General features: G+C 41.0%; 1 pseudogene across 1 annotated transcript; it reads right to left on the bottom strand.

The window, feature by feature from the left end:
- Positions 1-21,993: 21,993 nt before the first annotated feature.
- On the bottom strand, positions 21,994-23,468 carry LOC307175806 (polyadenylate-binding protein 4-like; annotated as a pseudogene). The gene has a single exon. The product of its transcript is annotated as a polyadenylate-binding protein 4-like (transcript).
- Positions 23,469-27,560: the final 4,092 nt, after the last annotated feature.

Genomic DNA, 27,560 nt, shown 5'->3' with positions numbered 1-27,560 from the left:
AGGACAAAAATCACGTCTTTTTTCTTTGTGTCTTCTTCAGTACCTAGAAATTGTAGGCACTCTATCAATATTTATTAAGCATGTTTAATTTAAAACAAGGCTAGGGTAATAATATCTAAATCTATCCAACTGTCACAAAAGGAACATTGTGTTCCATTAAGAACAAAAAAGTATAGATGAGCAGAATTGATTGTGTTTATAAGCAGAAGCAAAATTTATTTATTATTGCTACTTGTTTTAAGTTCAATGTTTATAAAAGAGTGAACATTAAGCCGTTTTCATATGGAGAGTAAATTTTTGTAATTTTCTCCAATCTGTTACAACTGAAACATTTTAGATCAATATACTGTAATTTACAACTAACAGCAATGCAGAATGTGATTTGTAACAGTTTGTTTTCACGAAGAAAAATTGATTCAAAAAGACAAAAGAAAATTACAGCAATTAGCATAACCATCCAAAGCAATACTTTCTAAGCATATGACTAGCATATTCAGCAGAAATATGCAATAATTTGGATTCACAAACATGTCAACTTTAATCAAGAAGCTTAAATTCCCAAATTAAACTGAGTTATAAAAATCAGTTTTGGGCCTCCCTGGTGGTGCAGTGGTTAAGAATCCGCCTGCCAATTCAGGGGACATGGGTTCGAGCCCTGGTCCGGGAAGATCCCACATGCTAGAGCAACTAAGCATATGCGCCACAACTACTGAGCCTGTGCGCCTAGATCCCATGCTCTGCAACAAGAGAAACCACCGCAATGAGAAGCCCATGCAATGAAGAGTAGCCCGACTCGCTGCAACTAGAGAAAGCCCGCACGCAGCAAAGACCCAATGCAACCAAAAATAAATAAATAAATAAATTTATTTTAAAAATCAGTTTTATCTAAGTGAGAAACAATGATTTCTCTAAGCCAGCTATAGGAATAACAGGTTTAAACCATACTGAAAGTCAATATTATCCAAATAAAGAGTTTTCTTAGACTCTTGTCTGGTAACATGCTACTGTTGTTGGTAACAGAGGTCACCCCCAGAGAATTCATCCAAGTCCAGAATGTTCCCAAAGTTTGAATTTGTATCCACCTGTGTAGGGATGTCCTCTCAAGTCACTAGACAGATTATCCTCTGAATTGAATTCATAAATATTTCCCAGATTCACCTGTTCAACCATGAATCTCATAGACTTGGAGATTAAGTCTGGGGAAAGCCTTTTTCAAACTAAACCCTGGGAGTCATCCCAAGGTTTGCATTTCACGGTCCACAGTAGGGCTGATCTCTGTTTCTCCAGTTTGCAACTTCTTCATTCTTTCTACACTGGATTAAATGTTCAGGGCTCCTGTGTTGCTCAAATCCATCTATATTAGTGGTTCTTTCTCTGCTTTCACACACGATTAATTTACACACTTAAGTGTCATTGGGAACATGTCTTTCTTGGTAGTACACAAATAGGAAGTGTGTTCAAATTCAGAAGAACCAAGAGAAAAGGGCAGAATTTGAAAAAGTTTTTTCTCAGACTCATTACACTGATCTTGCCTTAGGGAGTTTCTGCTCTCTGATCTATGCTCTATGTTTTAGCTAAAATAATCAGTTTGCGACAGCACTAGAAAGAGGTAGGCAGGAACTTATGTGACTTGAGTTTTGAAAAAAAACCCTACTGTAGTCTCTTTCCAATTAGAGATAATTTACTCTCAAAGAGATATGCTGCTTAATTTTCTGTTCTTTGAACCAGTGTTGTTAATTTGCATCAAATTACTTAAGATAACAGATTAACCTTCCTGCTTTCAACAACTTTCACAACCTAGTCCCTGACTGTAACTTACTGTGAATTACTATGTTGACTCTCTTTCCCTGTAAAGAGATCAGAAGTGGATTTTCAAAGGACATATATGATTAAATTTGAATTATGCATTAGTTTATCTGATTACAATCTTTCCTGACAACTAACCAGTTTTGATTATGGGTGTGGGAGTATATGAGTGAAGCAAGTTGTGGAAAATAAAAAGCCAGAGTCCTGGGGTTTAGGCCACTGCCTTGGGAAAGCAGCTGTGAGGTCCTAGGATACCACATGGGAGGAGAATATAGAAAAGGGAAGTGGGAGAAATCTAGAAGCCCAATCTTACTTAATCTGAAGGACTCAGAAAAAAGTCATAGTCAACAGACCCATCTACTGCCTCGTATACCTTTTAGCATTTCAAGTACTACCATCGTCTTCAGCCACCTTGGACAAACCACTATGAATATAGTGCCAAGTCTCTCTGCTGTACCAGACCTCCGTCACTTCTTTTTATGGTCACCACCAAGCAGAAAACAAGTAGCTTTACTTTAAAATTAGAGCCCACCTTATAGTGCTTTGCTCATTAAGAATAATAAAACAGAATAGCTACCATATTTGCTGCTGTGTAGTAGAGGATTTAGCCTTATACAAAGAGAGAACTAGCCTTTATCTTTGGCTCCCGGGAAGTAACTTCTAAACACTTGGAATTTCCTAATAAGAGTGTCTTTTTTTTTTTTTTAATTTATTTATTTACTTTTGGCTGTGTTGGGTCTTCATTTCTGTGCAAGGGCTTTCTCTAGTTGTGGCAAGCGGGGGCCACTCTTCATCACGGTGCGCGGGCCTCTCACTATTGCGGCCTCTCTTGTTGTGGAGCACAGGCTCCAGACGCACAGGCTCAGTAGTTGTGGCTCACGGGCCTAGTTCCACGGCATGTGGGATCTTCCCAGACCTGGGCTCGAACCCGTGTCCCCTGCATTAGCAGGCAGATTCTCAACCACTGTGCCGTCAGGGAAGCCCAAGAGTGTCTTTTCTTTTATTCATGGTGGGCCCCTTGGACAACACCTGATAGTTTATGCTAATGAGATGACTCAAGGTGGGGTGGACCACACCTAATAATTTTAGGGTGGGACTGGCCATCCCCAAAAGACTAACCATGTTATTAGAGGGTTGGGGCCTTGGTGCAGTGATATTAGCCTGACCTCCGAGGAAGGGAACTGGGGATTGAGTACCAACATGTGGGCAATCAACCAACCAATCATGCCTAGGTAATGAAGCCTCAATAAAATCTCTGGACAGCAAAGATTAGATGAGCTTCTGGGATTGGCAATACTCCCTACATATGCATTGTCACACATCAATGCTGAGAGAATAACATCTGAGGACAGTGGAATCTTCACATTTGTAATCTTCCTAGACCCTGTCCTATGAGTGTCTTCCTTTGGCTTGTTCTAATGTGTGTCCTTTTCCTATAAAACATGTGATCATTGGTATAACAACTTTCAGTGAGTTCTGTGAGACTTTAGAGTGAATTCTTGAACCTAATGGCAGTTTCGGGAGAACTGTGAACTTGCATTTGGTGTCAGAAATCTTGGACAGACTTGACAGACTGGAGGACTCTGCCCCTAAGCTTGAGTCTGGCTACCTCCAGATAGCTGCCTTTTCTAAATGTAAAAATTGGACATGTCCAGCCTTAGCATCATTGCCCTCTTGAAGTTTTCAGGGATCATTCTTTCTCTGAGAAGGCTCCCACTCATTCTATGTGGTCTTTCCCTCCTAACTGAAAATGTGTTAAGGAAACCTAACTCAAAATTGGAGTCAAGAAGCCATGTTGGAAGGGCCATCATTCATGTACCACTCATTCCAGCAGGAAGGAAGACTTCCTCTCCATCCAGCAACAGCAAGCTCTCCTGCCTGCCGCCAATGAGAAGCTGGATTTGGATTCTCATTTCCTCCAAGGAACTTTTGTTCAAAACTACCTCCCAACGTCCCCCTTTCCTCTATAAAAGAATGCTCTCCTCTTTTGTTCTCCAGACTTGCCTATGGCTTGTCATTGTTTGCTTGTCCTGAATTGCAATTCCTCTGATATTCCCAAATAAACTCGATTTTTCTGGCTGAATTGCTTAGCCTTTTCTTTTAAAGTGTCACTATTTTGTAGTGTCAGAAGTGCGATTCGAAGCAGACAAACCCACAGAATTGTGTATGGTACCCACTTGAACCCCTTGTGCACTCTGCTCCCATGAGTCGAATTCTTCCTTTCAGTTTGGTTAGTCTCCTCTTGAATTCAAACTCCCTCATTTTGGTCGAGCCCTCAGACTTTACTCAGGATCTGTTTTCTTGAAGGCGTCATCCTTTTGGTGAGTACTCATTTGGTTTTTTGTTTTGTTTTCTTTTCTTTTCTTTTGTTTAATCCCTGGTTTTGAAGTAGGGGATCCCAATCCTCTAAATTCTCTCAGGAGGGCCCTCCTTCTGGGACCTTTGCTGGTTTTATGTTAAAGAACTACGGTCCCCCCTCATACACATTCTTAACTAAATGGGTCAACTTAACCAAAGATAATTTAGAACACTAATGGCCATTATGGGGAAATTTCAAGAGTCCCAAACCTGTTTTTCTCAGAACCAAATAAGAAGACTGCTGCTCTGAAATTAAACATACTGAATGGGATGCCTATTTAATTGGTACCTGGAAGCTTCCAAACATACCCAAGATTCTAAAATTGCCTATTTACAAAATACCATTCCTAAATTATTCAAGGTGAACAGACGATTAAAGGAAGACAGAAATGCTTCTGAGGTCTCTTTTCCCCTTCCCCTGTTCTCTGTGTCTCTGGTGCCACCTTTCTCTTCCTCTTCTGCACAATACCCATCTCCTCTATACCCTCCACTTCCTCATTCTAATAGCCTCACTGAACTTCCCTTTTTCTCTGAATCTCTCCCCTCTTTCTCCTCCCTTAAACGTATTAAAACCTGCCCCTTCAAAATCAGACCCTCTGAAAATCCAAATGCTAAACCCCTAATATCTTATGTTCCCTGAACTAAAGCTGAACTACAAGCAGTAGTCAAAGATTTTCCCAATGTAACTGAGGGTCTCCACAGATTTGCTGAGGAATTTAATATAGTCATTCAAATTTGTCAACCTGGCTTCTCTGACTTTTATCAGCCAGTACATATGCTTGTTGGTGAAGGTCAGGCCCAACACTGGATGAAAACTGACAGTTGGGATGATTCTGAGAAGTCTTTAGAACTACAGCTTGGGGACAAAGAAAAACCCTTACTGCCTTATTCCATGATCAAGTTCAGGAAATTGCCTGGCAAGTCCATTTGGCAACTCCTAGGGCTTTCCCAAAGGCAGTCAATGGGAATAAGATCCAGGCTCGTACCCAGGAGCCCAGTGAGTGTGTGAACAATGATTTCAGCTCCATATCATGTTTAAAGAAGACTCTGGTCTTCCTTTGGATGTTGAATCCACTCAGGTAGCTTTTAACTCTATGTTCATTGTGCTTAATTGGGATCTTTCTCTTGTAATTAAAAGAACCAGGATAAAATGGGAAATTATGTCCACTCCAGATTTAGCAAATTTAGCAAGCCAGCTCTCCCACACGCTAGACGATTCAACTAAAAGGAAGACCACTAAAAGCCTTTGTCTTCAACTCCAACAAATGAAGGCCCCTAAAAAAAAACAGGGGCTTTCCTGGTGGCACAGTGGTTAAGAATCCGCCTGCCAATGCAGGGGACATGGGTTTGAGCCCTGGTCCGGGAAGATCCCACATGCCGCAGAGCAACTAAGCCCGTGCGCCACAACTACTGAGCCCATGTGCCACAATGACTGAACTACTGAAACCCACGCACCTAGACCCTGTGCTCCGCAACAAGAGAAACCACCGCAATGAGAAGCCCTTGCGCCGCAACAAAGAGTAGCCCCTGCTCGCCACAACTAGAGAAGGCCCCTGCGCAGTAACGAAGACCCAATGCAGCCAAAAATAAATAAGAAAAAAAATCTTTTAACTATTAGAATGAAGTGTATATCTTGCTTAGAGGACTGTCCTTGGGCTCTCTGTGCCAAGGGACTACATTTTAGATAAGGTATCTTTAAGTACCTAAGGAACTAAACTACCTCAAGAGAGGAAAGAGAATACGACTACTTTGCCTTGTACTAAATTCTGTCCATTTGGAAACAGCTTTGGAATTAATCTAGATATTCTAAGTATTAAATCCTGTAGAGGTTAGTTAAGACCCCCTTCAGTTCTATGTGCCTAGGAACTTGTAACTTCTAATTTCATTTCTTCCCAATTTTCTCATTTCCCTTCATCCTTCCTGAAATGAAATGAAAATATGGCATTTCCCGTATAATCATTTGCTGTATTTTGAAGAGTCCATACTACTCTCCCTAATAAACTCTTCTAAGATAATCCCTTACTTAATTCTTTTATATAATGACAAATCAGTGCTTATGATTTCACAAATGATTTCAGTAATACGAAAAAGAACCAACATGAAAAATATCATAGGATTTGGGTAGAACTAGTAGACTAAGAATTCTGAATTTTAATCCTAACTCTAGTACTGATTTACTTAGTATATGTGACTTGTGAGGAGGCTACTTAACTTTATATATTTACACATTAATGGTTTCAAGCCGTAATATGATCCTCTTGCTGTATAGGTGTGATGTTAAGTTATAACAGTACATAAATGCTAAGTAATACTAGTCGGGAATAGGACAAAATCATTTTGTAAAAGCTTGGTCACAAAGTGAGTTTGTTAATTCTGTTGATCATAGATTTAAAATATGTAATAAATGTAATGTCATATAAATGGCTAATCATTAAAAAAAAGAAATATGTCATACAGAGAAAGATGAATACCATATGATTTCACTTATATGTGGAATCTAAAAATCTAAACAAACAAAACAGAACAGATACAGACTTATGGACAGAGATCAAACTGGTTGCCAGATGGGAGGGGTTTGGGGGGTTGAGTGAATAGGTGGAGATTAAAAGGTACAAACTTGAAGGTATAAAATAAATATGTTACAGAGATTAAATGTAAAGCATGAGGAATATTGTCAATAATACTCTAGTGATTTTGTTTGGTGACAGATAGTTACTAGACTTATCATGTAACTATCATGTATTTAAATGTTGTATTTAAATGTTGAATCACTATGTTGTCCACCTGACACTAACATAATAGTGTACATCAGCTATACATCAATTTAAAAAGTTAGGCTTTCAATACTGTCACAGATGTTGGATGCTATGCTCCATATTCCCTCTGCCCACACCTCTGTTTCTCTGTGGAGGCTTCCTCAGGCACCACTGTAGCTTGTCTGGTTCAGGATAAGTCATCCCCCAAGGACTGAGATTTAATGCCTTCAGGGGCATCCCTCAGTCAGCCTGGAACTCCTCCCAGTGGATAAATACTCCAAATTTCTGGTCCTTTGATGGGACACTCCTGAGGTGCATCTACATGGCTCTTTCGATGGCCTCTAGTAGGATCGACCCGAGTTACCTATAGTGGTAAACTATGCAATGATGTAGCCCTGAGAAAAATGTAAGATCAAACATAAAATCTTGTTAAAAGGTTGGCTGTCCCTTTTAACTAGGTAATGGTGTCTTTCTTTTACACTGTATTTCTATCTCCTGGTGCTTTAGAACAATTTGTAGCATAAATCCAACTGAAAAAAAAAAGCACTACCTTATCTTTTCAGGAGTCCCTGGATTCTGGAATACTATTTGTGTATGATTATAAAACCCCTCATTTAGTACAGTTGCTGCACAACTTGCATCACTGTTAAATAGGCCATTGTTTTCCAATCCTGGCTTGCATTAAAAACAAAACCTGGGAAGCTTTAAAAATACAAATTTCTAGGCTCCTACTTTGAATTACAAAATTCATCTATCTGTGAGTGTGTGTGTGTGTACATGTGTGTGTAAATCTCTCAGGTGATTCTAATGCACAGTTCAGTGTGGGAACTACACAAAAGTTTGGTGCAATTCTTCCAACTCTTGCCCTTAGGGAGGGGGAATTACAGAAGACAGGGTGGAAAGAAAGTGTATGAGTGGAGGTCTGTAATATGTGGTAATTGAGACATTAGAATTTTACAGCTACATAATGAAGATGATTTCATGACAGTGTGAAAAGCCTGTATCCAGCATCACTGAGATGTCTCTCAGATTAGTCCTTCTTTATTACAGCTTGTAATTTAAATGCCAAGGGCACAAGCTGCTTTGATGATAAAGTGTTATCCTTGAATATCTTTTATGTAAATGTAACCTTTAGGTGAGGAAGGAGGAGAGACAATATAATTAGTGAATCAAACGCAGATAATCAGCACCTGGTGTAGTACTGGCATATAATTACAAGGCTGAAGTTCTCCAAACTTGATATTTGGGCAAGGAAATAAGGAAAACACCTGGAACTCATTCTGCAAGGTTAAAATGGGGTTCTCTCCAGTCTATTTTCAACACAACATTAAACAGCAGATACTAAACCAACCAAAAAAAAAAAAAAAATCTTGTGAAACTGTAAAACTAGAAAGCATGCGTCCAAAAAAAAAAAAATTTCTCCTCACTTGGGATCTATTTCATGAAATCAGTTTTAAAAATGAGATTTTTACAATCTTTCATTGAACTTTAAAGAACATATTAAATTTTCTAATGCCATAAAACATCCTTGCACTTTAATCAGTCAACATGCCCAATTTCCATCAACCCCTCCATACACAACAATATTGAACAAAGTGCTTTGGTGGGACCATTTGTTTCTAGGAGTCTTTTGCCTTCAAGCCCTTTGGGAAGCTTCTGTAAACATGTGGCACACTGCAGCACCTGGGACACGATTAATAAACAAAGACATGAACAAGTGAATGAACGCATACATGAGGCGCAGACCCTTACACACTGATACTCCAAATTGGCCTTGCCAACATATCCTCACATTCCACAATAAGTTGTCAAATATTTATCAAACACAGACTATGCTAAGCTGTCAAAGGTAAACAAAACTGGACATTAGTTAAGGTGGTGAAAACAGATTTTATTCAGTAACTACTCTCAGAAGGGGAAAGAACTGAGCTCTATGCTAATATGTGCAGAAATGACTGGGAGTTTTAAAGGGAGAATGAAGGAGTAAAGAGGGAGAGTGGGTGGGGGGATCAGGTAGAGTCAAAGAAGCGACATAGTACAGAGACTACATCAGTGTAATTGCGATGAGGCCAGCTGTGTCTACTAGCGGACGGTTATCAAAGTTAGGATTCTATACTCCTACAGAGACAGAAGACAGAGACTCTCCTTCCTGATGGTTTTCAGGTGCCTGAGAAAGACATTCCTGAGTTGGAGAAGATACACATACATTTCAAAGGGACAAAGAAAGGATTCACAATGGTAAGCCCTTTTTAGTAAATGCTGTAAGTAAGGGAGGTAAGGGGCCCATTTTCATGTATTAAGCAAAACAAACAGTAAATTCTTTTGGCAGCTCTGAGCCTTTCCAGATTGGAACTCAAAAAGGGGCTTGGGGCTTCCCTGGTGGCGCAGTGGTTGAGAGTCCGCCTGCCAATGCAGGGGACACGGGTTTGTGCCCCGGTCCAGGAAGATCCCACATGCCGTGGAGCGGCTGGGCCCGTGAGCCATGGCCGCTGAGCCTGCGCGTCCAGAGCCTGTTGCTCCGCAACGGAAGAGGCCACAACAAGTGAGAGGCCCGCATACCGCAAAAAAAAAAAAAGGGGGGGGGCGGGGCTGTGTTTTCCCAGAGGCATTGACCTTAGGCTGCTAGAAACCAAGTTAAAGTTTGGTCAAGTCTCTTAGTGCAGTGTTATAGAGCCACTTATGTGCTGAGAGTTCTCTGCATTTCTTAGGGACTGTGACACATATGACAATGAGTAAGACCAATTACTTATCTTCAAAGTCTTTACAAATGAGAAAAGATAGGCGGACCATAAAATTAATATAGAACATATTATACACATAGAAGGAACTTTTTTACAAAGTACAAGGAAAGGACTCACAGATATTGTCATGGAATAGAGAGAAATGTTATGGATTAGCAATTAGGGAATGCTAGGAAATAAATCAGACAATTTCTAAGCAGAGTCTCGAGTACATTAGAAGTTAGGGAGTCTGAATTGTGGGCTATCCTGCAGCCCTGAAAGGGAAAGTAGAGAAGGATGAAGATTCTTACGTAGGTGAGGAAAAATATAATTTTCCTTTTACCCTTCTAAGGGGCTGGGGCTCCTGTAACAAAAGACAGATTAACAAGAGAAAAACAAACAGAAGTTATTAACATGTATACCAGGTGTATACATGTATACATGTATACCACCTCAAAGAGGTGGCTTAGAATTCAGACTTAAATACCATCTTCTGGGCTTCCCTGGTGGCGCAGTGGTTGAGAATCTGCCTGCTAATGCAGGGGACACGGGTTCGAGCCCTGGTCTGGGAGGATCCCACATGCCGCGGAGCAACTAGGCCAGTGAGCCACAACTACTGAGCCTGCACGTCTGGAGCCTGTGCTCCGCAATAGGAGAGGCCACAACAGTGAGAGGCCCGCACACCACGATGAAGAGGGGCCCCCACTTGCCACAACTAGAGAAAGCCCTCGCACAGAAACGAAGACCCAACACAGCAAAAATAAATAAATAAATTAATAAACTCCTACCTCCAAATCTTAAAAAAAAAACAAAAACCATCTTCTTTAGCTAAATTGAAGAAATAAAAGGTGCGAAGGAAACCAGTTATGGGGAGGTGACCAGGAAAAACACAGTAAACAAGAGTAAGGTTAGTTATGCAGATTTAAGTCAGTGCTTTCTCTACGGATGAGTGTTTCTTGTGATCATTCTCTTCCTGGTAAAGAGAGAGAGACATGCTTACAAATGGAGATTTCTTTTATAACTGTAAATTTCCTTACAAAAGGGTAACCTCTACTCTATGTTCAGAGCATCTCCTGTAGCTGATCTTTCTGAAAATAATCAGCTCAAAATAATCCATATGCCAAAGGCATATTTTCCCCCATTTTATTCACTCTGAGTCTGGCTCAGCAGAAAAGTAAACATATGAGAGGCCCCAGGGCAGGAAGGGCAAGCAATTTCATGTTTTGTGCCAGTACTGACAGACTGGAAGTGGTAACCCCAGCACACTTGGAGAAAAATTCTTAGACTGAATCTGAACTGTGGCTGCCCACGCGTAGGAAAGAAGGGTGACCACATAGATGCCACCCAAAAGATCACATCATGTACTTCAGAGGCTAATGTCTGAGTTCAAGCTCAGCAAGGATTAAAGTAAATGCACTGAGTGAATTGGGGGATGGGAAAGAGGTCACAAATAAAAATTCTGATAAAGTAAGATGACGCTATCAAGCCCACCAACAGAGGCAGCCAGCAAACCTATAAATAAGTTTCACACCAAAAATGCCTCATGTTAAACTCTCCAGCTCTGTGGGAAAAAATTAATACACTGTATTCTCCTTGACCACTCCATTAAGATTGAATTAAATAAAGCAGATGCACTTCAGAAAGGATCCCTGTGTTTATATTCATAGGTCTATTTTAACTTTTTTTTTTCAGTTTATCCCTACATTATGAGCACTTTCCACATCTGAACTTTCCTTACGTTGTATCAAATTCCCACAGTTTTTGCAAAAGAATGCTCAAGTGAAGGTGGAATCAACATGGCAGCGTAGGAAGACCCTGAGTTTACCTCCTCCATGGACACACCAAACTACAAGTGCACATAGAACGACTCTGAGAATGACCTGAAGACCAGCAGAACAGCTTTCCTACAACTACAATTATAAAGAAAAAAACTACATCAAGATGGGTAGGAGAGCCAGAGATGTGGTTTAGTCAGGATCCGTATCTCCGTACAGTGCCCCACAAGCAGGAGGGGATATCACAAACACAGAGGTCCTCCTTAAGGAATGAGGGGTTCAAGCCCCGCAACAGGCAGCCCAGCCCTATGGTGCAAGACCTGCACCAGGAAGGTGAGCTCTCATAACTTCTGGCTTTGAAAACCAGCAGGGCTTATGTCTGGGAAAGCTGGAGGGCTATAGGAAACCAAGACTCTGCTCTTAAAGGGCTCACACAAAACTCACTTGCTCAAACTCCTATTGCAGAGACAGCAACTTGAAAAGCACTTGGGCCATATGTGAAAGAGATTCACTGACTAATTTTAGGGCAAGTGCTTAGGGGCTGGGATCTGTTGGGACTTTCTCAAAGCACTAGTGGGCACCCTTTTATTTTTATTCTCCCTCTACCTAGCTGGCCTCGTGCAGGCAGGCACCACTTCTAACGTTTGCCATCTACCTTGCTAGCACTGCTCGCCCCACCTCAGTGTTCCCCTGCAGACCCACCCCATGCAAACTACCCACCTCAACTAGTACCCCCAAAAGTGGCTGCCTTGGTGATGCCCCTCCAAGGCAGGTCCCAAGCCACCATATACAACAGGTGGCTTCAGCCTGGACCAGCACCGCCCTCCCAAAGTGGTTCCTGTCCCAGGATCTCAGACCTGACCACCAGCACACAGCTGGGCCCTACAGCCAGTCACACTGGGGCCAGCCGCCTCCACCAATGTACCTGCAGCACCTGTGTTACTATCACAATAAGAAGGTAGCAGCCCACAGGGGACACCCATGGATCACCTGGCTCTGGTGACCAGAAGAGATTACTCTTCTGAGCCCCACAGGAAACCTTCTACATAAGGCCACTCCTTCAAGATCAGGATCTGTAACTGATCTACCTAATACACAGAAACAAGCACAAAGAATTTGGGCAAAATGAAGAAAGGAATGGATAAACATAGTGAGAACTTCAAAAAAGACACAGAAAATATAAAAAGAACCAATCAGAGCTGAAGAATACAAGAATTGAAATGAAAAATACACTAGATGGAATCAACAGAAGATTAGGTGATGCAGAAGAACAGCTCAGTGATCTGGAAGACAAGATAGTAGAAATCACCCAATTGGAAGACAAAAAAAAAAAAAGAATTTAACAAAATGAGGATAATACAAGGGATCTTTTGGACAACATCAAGCGGAATAATATTTGCATTATAGGGGTCCCAGAAGGAGGAGAGAGAGAGAAAGAGACAGAAAACGTATCTGAAGAAATAATGGCTGAAAACTATTCTAACCTGGCAAAGAAAACAGACATCCAAGTCTAGGAAGCACAGAGTCCCAAACAAGATGAGCTCAAAGAGACCCATACAAAGACACATTATAATTAAAATGTCAAAAGTTAAAGATAAAGAGCGAATCTTAAAGGCAGCAAGACGAGGGCTTCCCTGGTGGCGCAGTGGTTGAGAGTCCACCTGCCGATGCAGGGGACACGGATTCGTGCCCCAGTCTGGGAAGATCCCACATGCCGTGGAGCAGCTGGGCCCGTGAGCCATGGCCGCTGAGCCTGCGCGTCCGGAGCCTGTGCTCCGCAACGGGAGAGGCCAAAGCGGTGAGAGGCCCACGTACTGCAAAAAAAAACAAAAACAAAAAAGGCAGCAAGACGAAAACAACCAGTTACATACAACAGAACCCTCATAAGATTATCAGTTGATTTTTCAGCAGAAACTTTATAGACCAGAAAGGAGTGGCATGACATATCAAAGTGCTGAAAGTAAAAAAATTACATCCAGTATTACTCTACCCAGTAAGGTTATGACTCACATTTGAGGAGAGAGAAAGAGCTTCCCAGATGAGCAAAAGCTAATGGACTTTATCACTGCTAACCTGGCCTTATGAGAAATGTTAAAGGGAGTTCTTTAAGAGGAAAAGAAAAGGCCATAACTAGAAATAAGAAAACACATTAAAGGAAAAATCTCACTGATAAAAGCAAACATATAATAAAGGTAGTAGATCAGCCACTTACAAAGCTATCATGGAGGTTAAAAGACAAAGTAGTAAAATAAACTAAAAAACTACAAAAATTAGTTAAGGCATACACAAAAAGATGTAAAATATGATATCAAAAACATGAAAGTTAGTGAGGGAGTAAAAATGTGTTTTTAGAATGAGTTTGAACTTAAGTGACCATCAAATGAAATAGACATGCATAAGTTGTTACACATGAACCTCATGGTAATCACAAACTAAAACCTTTAATAGGTGTATGAAAAATAACAATAAAGGAATCCAAACATAATACTAAAGAAAATCATCAGATCACAAAAGAAGAGAGTGAGAGAAGAAGAAAGGAACAGAGAATAACTGCAAAAACAACTTGAAAACAATTAACAAAATAGCAATAAGTACACACCTATCAATAATTAAGTGTAAATGGACTAAACTCTCCAATCAAAAGTCAAGGGTGGCTGAATGGATAAAAACAAGAACCATCTAAATGCTGCCTACAAGAGACTCACTTCAGATCTAAAAACATACAGAGACTGAAAATGAAAGGATGAAAGAAGATATATTCCATGAAAATGGAAATGAAAAAAAGCTGAGATAGCAGTACTTATACAGGACAAAATAGACTTCAAAACAAAGCCTGTAACAAGAGACAAAGAAGGCCATTATATAATGACAAAGGGATCAATTCAATGCAAGGATATAACACTTGTATATATTTATGTGCCCAATATAGGAGCACCTAAATATATAAGCAAATATTAACAGATGTAAAGGGAGAAATTGACAGTAATACAATAGTATTAGGGGACCTTAATACCCCACTTACTGAAACAAATATATCATCAAGAAAGAAAATCAATATGGAAACACTGGCCTTAAATGACATATTGGACCAGATGAAAATAATAGATTTATAGAGAACATTTCATCCAAAAACAGCAGAATGCACATTCTTTTCAAATGCACATGGAACATTCTCCAGGATAGATCACATGATGGGTCACAAAGCAAGCCTCAATAAATTTAGGAAGATTGAAATCATATCCAGCATCTTTTCTGACCACAATAGTATAAATCTAAATCAACTACAAGAAGAAAACTGGAAAAAATACAAACATGTGGAGAATAAACAACATGCTACCAAACTCCACAAGACACTAATAGAACTAATGAATGAATTAAGTAAAGTTAGTTAATTAATTTAGAAAACACTGTTTAGCAGTCACTCCTCGTTTCTCCCCAGGCCTCCAGCCATAGACAACTATTAAAGAGTATGGAGTTTCTTTTTGGTGTGATGAAAATATTCCAATATTGACTGTGGTGATGGTTGCACAACTCAGTGAATATAGTAAAAACAATTGTACATTTTAATTGGGTGAATTTTGTAGTATGTGAATTATATCTGGATAAAAGAGGTATAAAAACAGGTGACATATTGTAGCACCACTTCATTTGGCTGGTGAACAACCTTTCTGATAAACAAACATTAGATAAAATTTAGAATTTTAACAGGAACATACATCTTACTTCATCATTACCATAGCCATATGCACAGGGAGCTCAGTATTAACAGATTTGGTGAAAGCAAAGTATATGAGGGAGACTTCCATGGAATAAGAATTGGTTGGACTATATATATATATATTTCCTGTAAGTTTCTAGTGTGTGTGTCCATCATTTAATTCACTAAGTCAGAATTTTTTGACCATCTGTTATCTATCAAATACCATTTCTGGTCTTTTTTTAAACATCTTTATTGGAGTATAATTGCTTTGCAATGGTGTGTTAGTTACTGCTTTTAAACAAAGTGAATCAGATATACATATACATATATCCCCATTTCTCCTCCCTCTTGTGTCTCCCTCCCATCCTCCCTATCCCACCCCTCTAGGTGGTCACAAAGCACCGAGCTGATCTCCCTGTGCCATGCGGCTGCTTCCCACTAGCTATCTATTTTACATTTGGTAGTGTATATATGTCCATGCCACTCTCTCACTTTGTCACAGCTTACCCTTCCCCCTCCCCGTGTCCTCAAGTCCATTCTCTATGTCTGCATCTTTATTCCTGTCCTGCCCCTAGGTTTTTCAGACTTTTTTTTTTTTGGTTCCATATATATGTGTTAGCATATGGTATTTGTTTTTCTCTTTCTGACTTAACTTCATTCTGTATGTCAGACTCTAGGTCCATCCACCTCACTACAAATAAGTCAGTTTCATTTCTTTCTTTTTTTTTTTTTTGTGCGGTATGTGGGCCTCTCACTGTTGTGGCCTCTCCCATTGCAGAGCACAGGCTCCGGACGCGCAGGCTCGGTGGCCATGGCTCATGGGCCCAGCCGCTCCGCGGCATGTGGCATCTTCCTGGACCGGCACACGAACCCGTGTCCCCTGCATCGGCGGGCGGACTCTCAACCACTGCGCCACCAGGGAAGCCCCTCGTTTCTTTTTATGGATGAGTAATATTCCATTGTATATATGTGCCACATCTTCTTTATCCATTCATCTGTCAATGGACACTTAGCTTCCATGTCCTGGCTTTTGGAAGTAGAGCTGCAATGAACATTGTGGTACATGACTCTTTTTCAATTATGGTTTTCTCAGGATATATGCCCAGGAGTGGGATTGCTGGGTCATACGGTAGTTCTATTTTTACTTTTTTAAGGAATCTCCAAAGTTTTCTCCATAGTGGCTGTATAAATTTACATTCCCACCAACAGTGCAAGAGGGTTCCCTTTTCTCCACACCCTTTCCAGCATTTACTGTTTGTAGATTTTTTGATGATGGCCATTCTGACTGGTGTGAGGTGATATCTCATTGTAGTTTTGATTTGCATTTCTCTAATGATTAGTGATGTTGAGCATCATTTCATGTGTTTCTTGGCAATCTGTATATCTTCTTTGGAGAAATGTCTATTTAGGTCTTCTGCCCATTTTTGGATTGGGTTGATACTTTTTTGATATTGAGCTGTATGAACTGCTTGTAAATTTTGGAGATTAATTCTTTGTCAGTTGCTTCATTTGCAAATATTTTCTCCTATTCTGAGGACTGTCTTTTTGTCTTATTTATGTTTTCCTTTGCTGTAAAAGCTTTGAAGTTTCATTAGGTCCCATGTGTTTATTTTTATTTCCATTTCTCTAGGAGGTGGGTCAAAAAGGATCTTGCTGTGATTTATGTCATAGAGTGTTCTGCCTATGTTTTCCTCTAAGAGTTTGATAGTGTCTGGCCTTACATTTAGGTCTTAATCCATTTTGAGTTTATTTTTGTGTATGGTGTTAGGGAGTGTTCTAATTTCATTCTTTTACATGTAGCTGTCCAGTTTTCCCAGCACCACTTACTGAAGAGACTGTCTTTTCTCCACTGTATATTCTTGCCTCCTTTATCACAAATAATGTGACCATATGTGTGTGGGTTTATCTCTGGGCTTTCCATCCTGTTCCATTGATCTATATTTCTGTTTTTGTGCCAGTACCATACTGTCTTGATTACTGTAGCTTTGTAGTATAGTCTGAAGTCTGGGAGCCTGATTCCTCCAGCTCCATTTTTCTTTCTCAAGATTGCTTTGGCTATTTGGGGTCTTTTGTGTTTCCATACAAATTGTGAAATTTTTTGTTCTAGTTCTGTGAAAAATGCCATTGGTAGTTTGATAGAGATTGCATTGAATCTGTAGATTGCTTTGGGCAGTATAGTCATCTTCACAATGTTGATTCTTCCAATCCAAGAACATGATATATCTCTCCATCTGTTTGTATCATCTTTAATTTCTTTCATCAGTGTCTTATAATTTTCTGCATACAGGTCTTTTGTCTCCTTAGGTAGGTTTATTCCTAGGTATCAAATACTATTTTTGGTGCTGGGGAATAAATAGATAAATGAATATATATAATTAATATATATAATGTGTATGTAAATACATTTATATGTAGACTCTAGGACTTTATATTTATATGTGCACACATATATAATGTGTATAAACATATATCATATTTATATACATACAAATATTAATATATCTAAATGTATATATATGAAGGTAAAGTCCTAGAGCATATACTCCATGCTGTGGGGGATGTAAAAGCAAATGCTACCTGCTGTCAAGGAAAGCTTCCAATTCAAAAACCAAAAACATAGTCACATAATCCTATTGGTTAACAAATAGGATTATTTGATGGCAAGTTACAGAAATCAACTTGACATACTTTAAGCAAAAAGGTTTTTCTAAGGGTAGAAATGCAGCTGGGCTTCAGGAAGGAATGGAACTGGAAACCAGAAAATTTCAGCCCCCAGGTAGTATTTTCTCCCTGTATCTTGTTTGTGCATCTCTCTGCCTGCTGCTTCTCTTTCTCAATAGTCTTCTGCTGATTTAGCCACTAGAACAAGTCTGGTTTCTCAGAGTTCATAGATCCAGACACAGAAACAAAGTTTGCTTTCTTTTTTGTCTCTTTTCTCATATTCAGTTTCAAATTACTTCCACAACCAAAAGTACCCTACCTTTCTGTCACCCTAAGTTTTCAGAAAGTAGCAGACTGTCCAGCTGTGTATTGGCTTAAATCTTTGTTACTGCAACTGAGATTTATGGGCCAGCATCATCAGTGTCACTCAGGGGTTTCCTAAAAAAGCATGCTCTCTGGGTAACAAAATCAGAACCTGTACTTAACAAGACCTCCAGGTGGTTGGAATGCATATTAAAGTCTAAGAATTGGCTTAAAGAATAAGGGAGGTGTGTTCTCTCATGTAACAACAAAGCCCAAGACTGTCAGTTCCAGGGTGGGCTGATTGATTCAGAGGCTCAACAATGTTACCAATGTCATCCTTCTGCTGCCCTCTTAGCTCTTCTCAGGCTCCTAAGAAGGTTGCAGCTTTTGCAGGATTCCCATCCGTGCATAACAGTGTCCTTAGAGGAGAGGGTATTCTTTCTTTGTGCTCTTTTTTAAATGAGAGAAAAATCTTCCCAGTATCCCCTTAGCAGATTTCCCCTCACATATCACTGGCTGGATTGTGTCACACACGTATTCCTAAATCAGTCACTGGTAAAGGAACAGAAATACCATGATTGAAAGACTAATTAAGATTCACCCCTGTGATCTGGGGTGGGCCTTAACTCCCCCGGAAGCACATGGCCTCCCATTCTCTGAACAGAATTGGGCTCTATGAGCAAGGAATGAGGGAAGGAATGGGAACTGGGCAGGTACCAAGAGTGTCTGCCATATCAGTATAGCAACAAGCACCAATGTGTGAGTACGAAGTACCAGCCTCCTATGTGTGAGGAATTAGTAGTAGAGGAGTTGATGTGTCAAATGGAAACAATACAGAAGAGCTCTTTGATCATTTCACATAAATTCCTCAGCAAATCCCATGTTCATGTACTTGCCCAGTAGCCTTCACCTCCTCATTGGAAAGCGATTTCTGCACAATGAAAGCTAAGTGCAATCATTTTTGGGAGAGCTGGGAGAGTAGAGGTGAAATTGGCATGGATATTTTTTGACATGATGTAAGTCAACACAATAGGAGGCTGAAAATTTTAGTTTTAGCGATTGCATAAGATCTTGATCAACAACTCAAATAATGAATTGATATAAAATAATCGTAACTAAAATTTATTGAACACTCATTACATACCAGTTACTATTCTAACATGCTATTTGTGAATTAGGTAGTCCAATCGTCATATCAACCATATCAAACATATAATATACTTTTTTTTTTTTTCCGGTACGCGGGCCTCTCACTGTTGTGGCCTCTCCCGTTGCGGAGCACAGGCTCCGGACGCGCAGGCTCAGCGGCCATGGCTCACGGGCCCAGCCGCTCCGCGGCATGTGGGATCTTCCCGGACCGGGGCACGAACCCGTGTCCCCTGCATCAGCAGGTGGACTCTCAACCATTGCGCCACCAGGGAAGCCCTATAATATACTTTTATTACCTCCAATATACAGAAGGAAAACGGAAGCAGGTAAAGTAAAAATAACTTGCTCAAGGTAACAGAGTAAGAAACAGAGACAGGATTTGAACTCAGAATCCAGGATTAACAGTTGAGGAAAAATACAGAAATTATGTTCTTTTTTTGAACAAAAACTAACTCACACAAAAATTTACTACAACGTTATAAACCCAAAGGAGCTTTCTGTGCCTTTTATTTTACTTCATCAACCTATCTAGTGGTGCTGCCCTTTATGAATAAACTCCAGGGAAAGAAACATGCTCATTATTTAATAATGCTGTCTACTAGTTTAAATATCTGTTAATTAAAACATCACATTTACATATCCCAATTATTGGATAATAATGTGAAGGAAAAAGTATTATGCAAAAATAGCCACAGGTTAGTGTATCCAGCTTTCTCTCTACTGGCTGCTGATTTTTAGTATCTATATTAGAATGTGATTTAAGGAATTTAAGTTTTTATAAAGCTAATTTAATCTGCATTCCAAATGGTAGCTAACTTGGGTTGTTTTTGAAAGAAAAAAATTTGTTATCCTATTATAGTTATTCAGTAAGAACTATAGAGGCCTTAATATATTGGCTCATTAAAGATTAACCTTCTTGTTTAAAGTGCTTAGAATTACTTGGGGGCTTCCCTGGTGGCGCAGTGGTTAACAATCCATCTGCCAATGCAGGGGACACAGGTTCAAGCCCTGCTCCAGGAAGATCCCACATGCCGCAGAGCAACTAAGCCCATGTGCCACAACTACTGAGCCTGCACTCTAGAGCCTGTGAGCCATAACTACTGAGCCTGTGCACCACAACTACTGAAGCCTGTGTGCCACTACTGAAGCCCACGTGCCTAGAGCCCGTGCTCCACAACAAGAGAAGCCACTTCAATGAGAAGCCTGCACACTGCAACGAAGAGTAGCCCCTGCTCGCCACAACTAAAGAAAGCCCACGCACAGCAACAAAGACCCAATGCAGCCAAATAAATAAATAGATAAATTTTAAAACATAAAAAAATTAAGTGCTTAGAGTTACTTGAAGTAAAAGTATATAATTCTTGGATCTTATTTTTTTTTCTAAATCAATTCATTCTATTATCACCAAGAGGCCTTGCCTCTGTGGCGAATTCAAATGGGCAGATATGAGCTGAATTATAAAATTTATGGACTTTTAAGATACTAAAATATCAATTGGTTTACATGAGAGAATTGTTTTGGTGTTGACTGATCAATTACCCACAGAACTAATCAGAAGAAAGTTGTATTGTCCTCAGATTTCGTTAAAAGACAAAACGCTCATGGAGTATTCTATACGTGAGTTTTCAATCAATTAATCTCAACACTGGTCTACTAAGGAAAGACTATTTGGTAGAATTACAGATGAAAATCATCTCATTTAAGTTATAAAAAATGTTCATTTGAGTACAAGTTTTTTTACTTTTAGAGCATCTCTATAGTCAATTAATATTTATCAAGGTACAAACTAATCAAATAGTTCTTAATCATGGTTTTGTCTTTCCCTATCATTAACTGGTTTATTAAGTGCTCACTGGAGCATTTTTGTTTGTTATTTTTTATTGAGGTATAATTGACTTACAATACTATATAAATTTCCAGTTTTGAGCTCACCATTTTTAAAGATTATACTTTACTATAATTATAGTTGGCTATATTCCCTGTGTTATAAAATATACCCTTGTAACTTATTTTATATATAATAGTTTGTACCTCCTAATCCTCTAGCCCTATCTTTCCCCTCCCCGCTTCCCTCTCCCCACTGGTAACCACTTTGGATATGTACCCAGGAGTGGAATTGCTGGATCATATGGTAGTTTTTAGTTTTTTTAGGAACCTCCATACTATTTTCCACTGTGGCTGCACCAATTTACATACACACCAATAGTGTTCAGAGGTTCCCTTTTCTCCACATCCTCACTAACATTTGTTATTTGTGTTCTTTTTGATGATAGCCATTCTGACAGGTGTGAGGTGATATCTCATTGTGGTTTTGATGTTCATTTCTCTGATGATTAATGATGTTGAGCATCTCTTTATGTGCCAGTTGGCCATCTGTATGTCTTCTTTGGAAAAATGTCTATTCAAGTCTTCTGCCCATTTTTTAACCACTTTATTTTATTGATACTGAGTTATATGAGTTGTTTATATGTTTTGGAAATTAACCCCTTATTAGTTATATCATTTGAAAATATTTCCTTTCATTCAGTAGGTTGTCTTTTTGTTTTGTCAATGGTTTCCTTTGCTGTAAAAAGCTTTTAAGTTTAATTAGGTCCCATTTGTTTATTTTTTGCTTTTGTTTCCTTTGCCTTAGGAGATAGATCCAAAAAAATATTGCCGCAATTTATGTTAAAGAGTGTTCTGCCTATGTTTTCTTCTAGTAGTTTCTGGTTTCTGTTCTTACATTTAGGTTTTTAATCCATTTTGAGTTTATCTTTGCATATGGTGTTACAGAGTGTTCTAATTTCATTCTTTTAAATGTAGCTGTCCCGTTTTCCCAGCACCACTTTTTTTTTTTAATGGAGATTTTTTTCTTTATTCAGAAACTTAAGACTTGGGTACATCAAATAAAACCAATTTCTGGGGGGAAAAAATCAAAATCCACAACAGAAAAAGAAAAGTTAACACGGTCTGGGCCATAACAGAACGCAGAGTATATATTCTTTTCATTGAAAATGTCTAGGCATTTCATAATTGACCTTTTGATATGAAGTGACCTGTAGTATTTTCAATTTGTCGTTCTTGGTGTTGAGGTCCATAGGACAAGCTAGGAAGTCTTCAAACCTTGAGCTGAATTCCATGAGGGGTTATTTGGCTTTTGAATCGGTTTGTCCTTGTCTAAGAGATAGCAGCAGCAACAGCGCCCACCTTCCGGGCAGCTTCTTTCTTGGCATAATGAGCCTGTAGGACTGTCACATCTTCATCTACCTTGGAGCAGAGAGACTCGGGGGACTCCAGCATGTGCAGCAGCGTAGAGCTGTCAATCCTCAGCAGCATTCCCATAATCTTCCCAGCCAGGTTTGAGTGCATGGTCTAGATGAGCGGGAACAAACGTTCACCCAGCATCTGCTTCTGTTCCTTGGGGGGGGCGGTGGGAGGGGAGCGCTGCGGTCAGCATAGAGGCAGTCAGCGGCTCCTGCCCCTGCACATGGACCACAGGCTGCGGTGCCTGCAGGGGCTGGATGGCAGGGTGAGGGCTGCGGACACTGGAGGCGTATTCGTAAGGTGCAACGGCCCAAGGAGCAGCTGCAGCAACAGCAGCACAAGGCGCTAAGTTCTGCACAGCTGTGGGAACTCACAGACTCACAGCTGTCAGTCAGCCCTTGCTGGGCAGCCCCAGCCCCACCAAAGTCCATAGCCAAGCAGTCCGGGCACTCAGACCTGACTCTCTGAGCGGTTGTAGAGAGGCCGCGAGAGGCCAGAGCATTACCAGTTGGAGCCAGATGGCGAAGAGCTGGATGAGGCCCAGACTGGCGTATAGCACTTGGCATTCCTTGGAAGCCTTGAGGTCTCCCACGTTGCTGCCAGCGTGGATTAGGCCTCAGCTGTGCTAACTGGTTAGGTGTGTAATATGGAGGTCCTCCCTGAGCCTGTGGAACTGCTGGCACAAAGTAGCTCCCAGCTGCATGCTGGAACTGATTTAAGATGGTATTGGCAGGGAGAGCTCTCATCACAGCCACCCGCTGCATATACTGGTTGGTCAGGTGAGCCTTTTTCTCTTCCTTTCTCTGGGCCAGGGTGACATACAGTGACTTGGAGCCCATGATGCATCCACTCAGTGACTGCTTTGGTTGCCTCTTCAGGGATGAGGAGCAGACAAAGCCAAACCTTTGCTTCTCCCATCCTCCAGCATCACCTTAGCACTGGTGATTGATCCTACTGGGCATATACCCTGAGAAAACCATAATTCAAAAAGATACATGGGGCTTCCCTGGTGGCACAGTGGTTAAGAATCCACCTGCCAATGCAGGGGACACGGGTTCAAGCCCTGGTCCGGGAAGATCCCACATGCCATGGAGCAACTAAGCCCGTGCACCACAACTACTGAGCCTGCGTTCTAGAGTCCATGAGCCACAACTACTGAGCCTGCGTGCCTAGAACCCGTGCTCCTCAACAAAAGCCACTGCAATGAGAATCCCACCCCTCGCAGCGAAGAGTAGCCCCCGCTCTCTGCAACTAGAGAAAGCCTGCGCACAGCAATAAAGACCCAACACAGACCCAAAAAATTACTTAATTAATTTTTAAGAAATGATAACAATTAAAAAAAAAGATGCATGTACTACAATGTTCACTGCAGCTCTATTTACAATAGCCAGGACATGGAAGCAACCTAAGTGTCCATCAACAGATGAATGGATAAAGAAGATGTGGCACAGATATACAATGGAATATTACTCAGCCATAAAAAGGAAAGAAACTGAATTATTTGTAGTGAGGTGGATGGACCTAGAGTCTTTCATATGGAGTGAAGTAAGTCAGAAAGAGAAAAACAAATACCGTATGCTAATGCATATATATGGAATCCAAAAAAAATGGTACTGATGAACCTAGTGGCAGGGCAGGAATAAAGACGCAGACGTAGGGAACGGACTTGAGGACACGGAGGGGGAACGGGAGGCTGGGACGAAGTGTGAGAGTAGCATTGACATACATACACTACCAAATGTAAAATAGCTAGCTAGTGGGAAGCTGCTGCATAGCACAGGGAGATCAACTCAATGCTCTGTGATGACCTAGAGGGGTGGGATAGGGAAGGTGGGAGGGAGGCTCAAGAGGGAAGGGATATGGGGACATATGTATATGTATAGCAGATTCACTTTGTTGTACAGCAGAAACTAACACGACATTGTAAAGCTATTATACTCCAATAAAGATGTGAAAAAAAAAGGAGGAAACTCTTAACTTCTCATCATCAATGGTATCACCCAAGTTCTTAATGTAGAGATTCAGCCCCTGATAGCAACTACTTCTTTCCTGTTTCCGCTGTTCAAATTTCAGCTTTAAATCAGCCTGCCATTCCACTTTCTTCTGTGGATGGCCAAAGAAAATTACTTTCCCACTGATTTAGGATTTTCTGTGTATAGTATCATGACATCTGCAAGCAGTGACAGCTTTACTTCGTTCTTTCCAATTTGGATTCCTTTTTTTTTTTTCCCTGTCTGATTGTTGTGGCTAGGACTTCCAAAACTATGTTGAATAAAAGTGGTGAGAGTGGACATACTTGTCTTGTTCCTGATCTTAGAAGAAATGCTTTCAGCTTTTCACCATTGAGTATGATGTTAGCTGTGAGTTTATCATATATGGCCTTTATTATGTTAAGGTATGTTCCCTGTATACCACTTTCTGGAGAGATTTTTATCATAAATGTATGTTGAATTTTATCAAAAGCTTTTTCTGCATTATTGAGATGACAATGTGGTTTTTATTCTTCAATTTGTTAATATATCACATAGCTAGATTTGCAGATATTGAACCATACTTGCATCCTTGGGATAAATCCCACTTGATCATGATGTATGACCTTTTTAATGTATTGTTGGATTTGGTGTGCTAATATTTTGTTGAGGATTTTTGCATCTATATTCATCAGTATTATTGACCTGTAATTTTCTTTTTGTGTGATATCTTCATCTGATTTTGGTATCAGGGTGATGCTGGCCTCATAGAATGAGTTCGGAAGTATTTTTTCCTCTGGAATTTTTTGTAATAGTTTGAGAAGAATAGTTGTTAACTCTTCTCTAAGTGTCTAGATGTCTGTTTCCTTTCCCAGGTTAGGGAAGTTTTCAGTTATTATGTCTTCAAATATATTCTCAGCCCCTTTGTCTCTCTCTTCTTCTGGGACTCCTATAATGTGAACTGTCATACACTTGGTGTTGTCCCAGAGATCTCTTACACTGTCCTCATTTCTTTTTATTCTTTTTTTCTTTTTTCTGTTCAACATCAGTGATCTCTACTACTCTGTCTTCTACCTCACTAATCCATTCCTCTGTATCATTTAGTCTACAGCTGATTCCTTCTAGTGTATTTGTCATTTCAGTTACTGTATCCTTCAGTTCTGTTGGTTGTTCTTTATACTTTCAAACACTTTGTTAAAAACTTCAATGTGCACTCATTCTTCTAAACCTGGGACCCCAGGGCCCTGCAGCCAGAGACTCTGAGACCTAGCATCACCTACCAGTGAGCAGGAACCGGCCCCACAATCCCTGGCCCCGCCCACAATCCAGTCTGCTCTAGCCTTGAGACTAGCCTCACCCACCAGTGGGGTGCACTCATTCTTTTCCTGAGGTCTTTCATCATCATTATGACCATTACCCTGAATTCTTTCTCGGGTAGATTTCCTATCTCAGCTTCACTTAGTTTTTCTTCTGGGGTTTTATCTTGTTCCTTAGTTTGGAACATGTTCCTCTGTTGCCTCATTCTGCCCCACTTGCTGTTTTATTTCTATGTAACTGGTAGGTTGGTTATGTTTTCTGACCTTGGAGAAGTGGCCTTTTGTAGGAGACATCCTACATGTCTCTGCAATGTACTCATCTCTAGGGGTGCTCCCCTATGTGGGCTGTGGGGATCCTTCTGTTGTAGTGGGCTGACTCCTGTAGGTGGTCTGCTTGACTTACTTGGCCCTCTGTCCAACTGGTTGCCAAGCACTGCCTTGTGTGGGGGCTGCCAGCCACTGATTGGCAGGGCTGGATCATCAGGCATCTGACTGCAGAACCCTGGAAGTTACTGGAGCTAGTCCTATTTCACTGGTGGGCAACATTGGGGTCCAGGAGATCCTGAGGCCGGTGCTCACCCACCAGTGGGTGAAACCAGGTGCTTGGGCTACTGCTGGCCCACTGATGGGAAAAGCCAGGTCCTAGGGTCTGCCAGGCCCAGGTGTCCCACAGCTGGTGTTGGATCACTGATGGGTGGCGTTGATTCCTGACACACCTGGCTGAGTGGTCTGGGGTGTCCCGAAGCTTTTGTCTGTCCACTGGTGGTGAGGCTGGTCCCAAGGTTAAAGCAGACTTGATGCTGGGCAGGGCCAGGGGTTCTGGGGCTGGTACCTGCCAACTGGTGGATGGCGCTGGGTCTGAGTCTCTGGCTGCAGGCGTCTGGGGTCCTGGGTCTCATGCCTATGCACTGGTATGTGGAGCTGGGTCCCAGGTCCTCTGGTGAGCAGAGCCATATCCAGGGGTGGCCTGGGCTCAGGAGGTCTTAAGGCAGCCTCTCTGCTGGTGGGTGTGTCTGTGTCCACACCCAGTTAGTTGCTTGGCTTGAGGAGTCCCTGTGTTTGTACCTACATGCTGTTGTGTCAGGCTGGGGCTGGTCCCGAGGCTAATAAGCTAGAGGGAGGACTCCAAAATGGCACCGGCCAGCACCAGTGTCCACGTGGTAGAAAGAGTTTCCAAAAATGGCTGCACCAGTGTCTATGTCCCCAAGGTATGCTCCAGTTGGCTTTTGCCTCTCCAAGATCAGCAGGTAGGTCTGACCCAGGCTCCTGTCAAATTACTGCTTCTGCCCTGGGTCCTGGAGCATGTGAAATTTTGGGTATGCCCTTAAGAGTGGAGTCCCTATTTCCCTCAATCCTGTGGTACTCTCACAATAAGCCCCGCTGGCCTTCAAAGCCAAACATTCTGGGGACTGATGTGGGGCTCAGACCCCTCACTCCTTGGGGAGAACCTCTGCAATTATAATTATTCTCCCATTTGTGGGTCACCCACCCCAGGGTATGGGACGTGACTATACCATGACTCTGCCCATTCTACCCATCTTGTTGTGGTTCCTTCTTTATATGTTTAACTGTAGATGATCTTTTCTGGTAGATTCTGGTCTTTTTCATCGATGGGTGTTCTGTAGATAGTTGTAATTTTGGTGTGCCCGTGAAGGGAGGGGAGCTCAGGGTCTTTCTACTCTGCCAGCTTGGTGTATCTCCCCTGGAGCATTTATTTTTAATGAAGTATACAGTAATTGAAATACAATGTTATATTAGTTTCAGGTGTTCAACATAGTGATTCAGCATTTATATACAGTATGA

The sequence above is a fragment of the Stenella coeruleoalba genome (genome assembly GCF_951394435.1).
Source record: "Stenella coeruleoalba genome assembly, chromosome: 1".
NCBI lineage: Eukaryota > Metazoa > Chordata > Mammalia > Artiodactyla > Delphinidae > Stenella > Stenella coeruleoalba.
Note: the sequence above shows the minus strand (reverse complement) of the source record. Positions and strands in the feature narration are given on the sequence as shown.